The sequence below is a fragment of the Neovison vison genome, chromosome 10, assembly GCF_020171115.1.
Source record: "Neovison vison isolate M4711 chromosome 10, ASM_NN_V1, whole genome shotgun sequence".
Taxonomy (NCBI): Eukaryota; Metazoa; Chordata; class Mammalia; order Carnivora; family Mustelidae; genus Neogale; species Neogale vison.
The window spans coordinates 4,358,609-4,364,067 of NC_058100.1; the positions used below are offsets into that span (position 1 = coordinate 4,358,609).

At 51.9% G+C, this 5,459-nt stretch overlaps 1 pseudogene; it reads left to right on the top strand.

Moving 5' to 3' along the window:
* The first annotated feature begins 641 nt into the window (after positions 1-641).
* Positions 642-1,899, top strand: LOC122918879 (annotated as a pseudogene).
* Positions 1,900-5,459: the final 3,560 nt, after the last annotated feature.

Genomic DNA, 5,459 nt, shown 5'->3' on the forward strand with positions numbered 1-5,459 from the left:
CAAACTTGTAGGAAAGATGGCGAGTGCTCTCAGGGGAGAGGTGGAACCAGAGAGGCCCTAGGGTTTCATCCCCTGTCCTGCCTCCTGCCGGCTGCCTGTCTACACTGTGCCATCACCCAGAACTCTCTATGCCCGATTCCATGAACTGAAGGCTGCACATCGGGAGGGGCTGGTATCACAACATAGTATAACATTTGATTTTAAGTTGTTGACCTTCTTTATTCTTCAAGTTCCCTCTGCCGAAAAAGGTCAGGTAGTCCTTTCATTCAGTTATTTCTTTTTCCTGTTACCAGTCTTCTTCCCCCACCACTTCGGCCTCTCCCCTTCCTTGCCCCTCAACAGTTCAAGTTCCTCTAGGCACGTCATTACAACAAAGCAGTCTGCCAACAGCATGACAGAACATCTCGGCTGGGCCCAAGATGCCTCATCCACACACCCATTCAAGTGTTCCTGAAGAGCCTGTCCCTGAGAGTAATTCTACCAACTGTACAGTGTTCCGTGTTTTTCCTAAGTGACAACGACCCATCCATGACTATTTCCATAAAAGCTTGACTCCCCAGTCCCCCAATTCCCTGTTCCGGTGGCTGGTCCTTTCCCTGGAAGAGACAAGGAAGGCCAGAGCAGCACAGGCTCGGGCCCCTATGGGCTGTTCTGAAAGGTAAAATCCTCCCATCCATGCCCTACAAAAATAGCATTCATGAGGAGACTTTGAAAAGGCACGTGAGGTGGTCTCACCTAACAGGAACTCCTGGGCCAGGACTTAAGGAAGGATCAAGCAGAGAGCAAGAACTGAAACGGGGAGAGGGGGTCTGCTGGCCCTAAGACCTACACAAGCCCCCAATCCGAGAGATGACAGGCGGTGTGCATGCCTGTATTCTCTGTATCCCTTCCTCTATCGCTGTTCGAGCCCACATCAGAGGCAACCTGCCCCGGGTTGACACCTGCATTGTTCTCAGACACGGAAAATGAAGGCTGCAGGGAAAGAACCTCACAGAGGTGAGGGAGTGTGATTTTCTGGGCTTCTCCAGGATTCGTGACCATCAGATCACCGTGTCTGTGGTTTTTCTTAACTCGTACACATCCAGCCTGGCTGGCAATGCTCTCCTCGTGACCCTCATCTGCACTGACCGTCCCCCCGCATGTACCCGGGTGCATCTTCCTGAGCATGCTGGGTAGTCTGGAGACCGCGTACACACTCGTCCCTGTTCCACGGATTCCATCTGGTCTCCTAGCCCAGAATCAGAGCATCCAAATGTTCTTCTTTGTTGCCTTAGCCAGCAGCAGCTGCCTTCTGAGCACAACCATGGGCTGTGACCGCTATGGGGCCATCTGCAACCCAAGGTACACAGATGTCGTGAGCAGGAGGGTGTGTGCCCAGCTGATGTGTGGCACCTCTGGCATTGGTCTGGCCATGGCAGTCGTCCAGGTGACACCCATATTTGCCTTATTCTTCTGTCATAGAGTGGCTGGACATTTCTTCTGTGACATCCTCCCTGTCCTGAAACCCTCCTGTATGGATATCACTATTGATGAGATCAACTTTGTCAGTTCGTGTATGATCCTGGTCCCTGTGGGGCTGGATCTTCATCTTCTACATCCTCCTCATCTCCAGCATCCTCAAGATCCCCTCTGCCTGGGGCCAGAAGAAGGCCTTTGCCACCTGGACCTCCCACCTCACAGTGGTCACTGTCCACTATGGCTGGGTCTCCATTGTTTACCTCAAGCCCATGTCTGAGGGTTCTGCAGAACAAGACCTTGGTCTCAGTGACATACACCACCATCACTCCCTTGTTGAACCCTGTTGTCTACAGCCTGAGGAACAATGAGGTCAAGGATGCCCTATGCAGAGCTGTGGGAAGAAACAGTTCATATGTTGACCCTGCCTATATGAGACATTGACCACTGAGCAACACATCTTCACAGCTTCCAATCTTAACATGGTATCCCATTCTGCGGTGGGATGTGCCCATCTTGCTTCATCACCCCTCCCATGAAGTCTTAATCTTTGTTTCCATATATTCCAAAGTTTGGTCCAGGCATTTTCATCTGGATATCTGAAGGGTCAGGGAGGATGGGCACGACTTTTAAGGAAGGAGATCCCCATTTCTAGAGTGGGGGAGGGAACTTCTTAAAAGCACATTAAATGTGGTAGTTTCAGGTTTGAAAATAAAAATGTAACTTCAAGAATATACCCTATAGAGAATTAAACTGGACAAAAACTCCCAAGTAAGGGAAGAACAGTCAGTAGCAAAATTACCTCAGAACCTTCGGGAAAGGTGAAATGTGTGTTTAAAAAAAAAAAAAGTTAAATTTGGAAGACACTGGTTTAGTCCTTGAAAGTTTATCTTGTATTTGATTTACACTAAAGCCCTTGCTTCCATACAGCCTGGTGCCCAGAGCACTGGTCATGGCTGTATGCTACACAGCCCTTGTGTCCAATCTGACCATGCTCATCAGAATCTCTCCGGCTGCTGGTTCTGTCCATGGATCCAACTTCTTGTTCACTATTATGAAGAAAAATAAGTGAGTCAGAAGAGCTGTGCTCTGTATGGAGGGAGAACCATGAAAGTCTTCTCTTGCACAGCCCATGGCCCTTCTTGGGTCAGACAAAAAAAATAGGAGAAGACCAACCAATGCCTGTAGTCAGGAGTAGATGCTCAAGTCACCTTCACAAAACGGAGAGGGGCTTAAAAAAGATTCTGTCCTCCTACTAGGCCTCTTAAGGAATTGTCCTTTCCCCCAGAGCTTCTGGGAGTTACTCTGGTTTCCTGCCTGCACATACCTCTTACTACCTCGGGCGAAGGTAGGGAAGGTTGGGCATTTCAGTCTCATGCGTCCTTCTCCTCAGTGTTGTGTCACAGATGCTCCTATCTGCCCATTCCTTAATGCCATTTGTCCTTCTAAGGAAGTGCTTTCCTTTTCCTTCACCTGATAATGGGATGGTGACAGTCAAGGAGCTCATGCAGTGGAAGGTCTGGCTGGACAGACGTCTGAGATTCTAGATGGGAAAACCAGAGTTCACTCAGGGTCTGGTCATCCCTTTGTAGTTCTTCCTGTGGCTTTGAGAGTTCTGCATCGAGGAGGCAAGACTTATTACAGAAGCTTCTGAGAGATCCAAAGCTGGGTCCGAATGTCCTAGATCTGCTATAAGGTCTTCCCTGACCGTATTCTCGGGTTCAGCACCCCTCACCAGGAATCCCTCCCCAACATCCAAAGATGGCATGGTGGGGGATGTGCCTTCCTCCAGAAGGAAAGGGTCTCTCCTACTGTTGACAAGGCCTCTCCCCGCTGCCACCAAGACCACCCATAGTGCCAACTCTTATCCTAAGTTCCTTTGGGACCAGTAACTTCTCCTGTCCTCAGGCCTGTCTTTCTGTGTGCAGAAGGGAGGAAATGGGATAGGGAGGGCTGCTCTGAGCAGGAAATGTTCTTTCCCCCTTTGGGGATCGGTCTGGGCTATGAGCGGTCCCCTCTCTGAGCCGTCACTGTGCTGGACAACAGCAGCAATCCTTTCTCGTGCATGGTCTCCAAACTGGGGCGGATTAGGAAGAGCGGGTGGAAACAGAATTCCCGGTGAAGAGCGTCCTCGAGACTGTGCGGTGCACGGGGGTGGAGAACAGGGATCTGGAGTCCGATGGCCTTCTAGTCTCACCTCTGCCACTCGCTGGATGTTCTAATCTCTTTGCGTCTCCTCCGGGTGTGTAAAATGGGGCAGGGATTGTATCTAGAGGAAGAGCTCATTGTCCTCACATTTCTAGCTGGAGTTTAGCAAGGTTAACTTCATCAAAGCTCTACGGCATGCCAGATATCGGGCAATAGCAGGGTTTCAGGCATCAGGCCCCTCGCCTTCAGAACATTGAGAAAAAAGCAGGGGGTCCGAGGGTTAAGTAGCTACAAGGAGAAATCTTATCATGGGAGAAATATGGGAGGTTAGGAACACAGTGGGGGGTTCTAACCAATGCAGGAGCCTGACAAGAGCTACCAGGGGGATTTAGGCCTGGTAAGAGTCAGCTGGATGAAAGGTCAGGGAAGAGTCTGGAAAAGGAAGATAAAAGGTACATTCCAGGCAGAGGAAGCTGCGTTTGCAAAGGTATGGAAGAGAAAATTTGAAGAAATGCGCTTTTCTAGAGCTGCAGTGTAGGTTCTTGGGGCATGGCAGGAGACTGAAGTCCACGGTGGAGACAGTCACAGGACCTTGAGAGCAGGACTAAGGAGGACTCATCGTAGAGCAATGGAGGGCACTCACGGGTCTTTAAAGCAACAAGGCGAGTTACTTGTAATGCAGGAAGTTCCCTACTGGCAGAGGGAGAACCAGACTGGAGGCCAAGACCGGCAGGACATGGATGAGAAGCCACCGTCGGACTACAACAGAGGGGACAGTAGCCTGAGCCAGCAGGGAAGCAGTGTTGAAGGAGAGAAATGGACAGACTTGTGATCCTGGGCAGCAGGTCTGGCGTTTCCCAGTTCTAGGTTAAATATGGGGGTGATGGAGTCAGAAAGGACATAGGGAGTCCTGGCTTAGGCCCTGTGTGCATGGGCCTGGGGCTCAGGAGCGTGTGGGCTCAGATCTAGTTGGAGGGACCCGAAGGATATAGACGGGGACTTTTGCAGACAGTCAGCCAGGGCTGAGAGCTGAGGAGCAGAGGGGACGGGTGGCAAGTATGGGCATGGGAAGGTGGTAGTGACAGTCCGATGAGCCGTCAGGGGAGCAGCCGATGGGGAGGAAAGGGATTCTCTGCTCCTGGCAACTGGGCAGTCTCATGTCCCTCAGTGGAGGAGAGGGAGCGGAGGTCATCAGGAGCCTCAGACCTCACTGAAGTCGGCCCTGGGATCCAGCAGCTGTTGTGCAGAAGGGGAAAGAGCTCCCTCCTTTCTCTCAGACCCTCTTCCTCCTTCCTTCACGCCACCCAGAAGTCTGGCCAGATGGTGGGGTCTCTGCCCACCGCACAGACCCTTGGCTCAATGTAGAGATGGGGGCCCCCCTCCCAGCCAGCCCCCTCCCCCACCCACTGCCTTCCTCACAGAGCATGCTCCCCCCAAAGCTGGGGGTGCACCCGAACGGGAGGGAAGAAGAGCGTGGGCTCCAGGTGAAGCTGCGGCCAGGAAGGAAGCCTCCGGCAGGCAGCACACATCCTTCTTTCTGTGCTTGTGCGGCCACGCTTGCAGCTCTGTACCTCCATCCTGGGTGTCTCAGCACAGAAACAGTGTTCTCAACCGTCCCACCCCCATGGAGACACAGTATGAGGGGGACAAAAGAAGGGCGAATATTCCCCTAACCCTCATGGTGACACGGGACACCTCTCCCCAGCCTGGGCCCAGTTGCTTTTGGAGGAGTCTTGCCAGAAGGCTGCCAACCTTTCAGGGATCAGGTGTAGGAGGGTATCTTGTTAGCCCAGACTTAAACCCTATCTGAAGGGAAAACACATTTTAGAGATGGTCACCGATATTTGGGGCTCACC